Source organism: Ursus maritimus, unplaced genomic scaffold (assembly GCF_017311325.1).
Source record: "Ursus maritimus isolate PB19 unplaced genomic scaffold, ASM1731132v1 scaffold_17, whole genome shotgun sequence".
In the NCBI taxonomy this organism is placed as follows: domain Eukaryota; kingdom Metazoa; phylum Chordata; class Mammalia; order Carnivora; family Ursidae; genus Ursus; species Ursus maritimus.
The window spans coordinates 56,876,880-56,877,870 of record NW_024424119.1 but is presented as its reverse complement, the minus strand read 5'-3'; positions in this window follow the sequence as shown (position 1 = coordinate 56,877,870).

Sequence of the window (991 nt, the reverse complement as noted above, 5' to 3'; positions counted from 1 at the left end):
CCCCCCCCCCCCCCCCCAAGGCAAGGCCGCGGCTTCTCGGAGAGAGCGGCCGTTGGCTGCGGCCTCACTTCCTGTTTTGTTTCTGGTTTGCGGGCAGGGGCCTTCAGGCTGTACTGTGACCAGATACACTTGCGTATCATTCAGAGCGGTCTCCCTCTTATTATTTTTTAAGTTTCTGTTTTTAACTAAAATGAAAGGATTCAGGATGGCCCAGCCCAACATCAAACACACTGTTAAGTCCTGGTTTTAAACCGCACCCACGGCTCCGAGATGTCCCTGCCCCGCACTGTAATACTTGCGGGGCCAGTGACGGCATTTAGAGACCCAAACCCAAAGAACGCGCTGGAGGGGTGGCCGCAGCCGCGTCCAGGTGGAACTCACTCACCAGAAAGCGCCTCGGACAGGGCTGATGTTTGAGAGGGCAACCCCCTGGGAGCCTTAGAGGAGCCACGCACGAGTCCTCAGATGCCCCTAGAGCCGCAGGGACCCACACTCCGACCCTGGCCTGGCCACACGTCTGCAGGTTGGCTCCCATGTGAGGGGCGTGGGCCGAGCGGCAGCCGCGGCAGCCGCGTGGGGCAGGGCAGCAACAAAGCGGGCTCTCAGACTAGTTACCTCACCCCCGACCTTTACAGAGCCTCTGCTGAAGCCGTGGGCCCAGCTCCGACCTGGCTGAGCGCCCCGCCTGGTTTTCCTTCGGCTGGAGGGAGCCTTCCCAGGCTGTGCAGCCGCGACTTCCCATCCTCACGAGGCTGTCGCTTGCTCGGATTGTCTATCTGCTATGCTGAATGCAGCCCAAATTACTTTTTACGATTTGTGATGCCTTACCGATTGGATCTTAATCCTGTATTTAAAGTTTTCTAACATTGCCTTATACTGTGTTTCTCTTCTTGGGGGTACGAGTGCCTGCCTGTTGCTCCTCCGCTCGTTGGGCTGTAGCTAACGCCATGAGGGGAGAGTGGGACATCTCTGTGCCCCGCCCCCCCCCCCC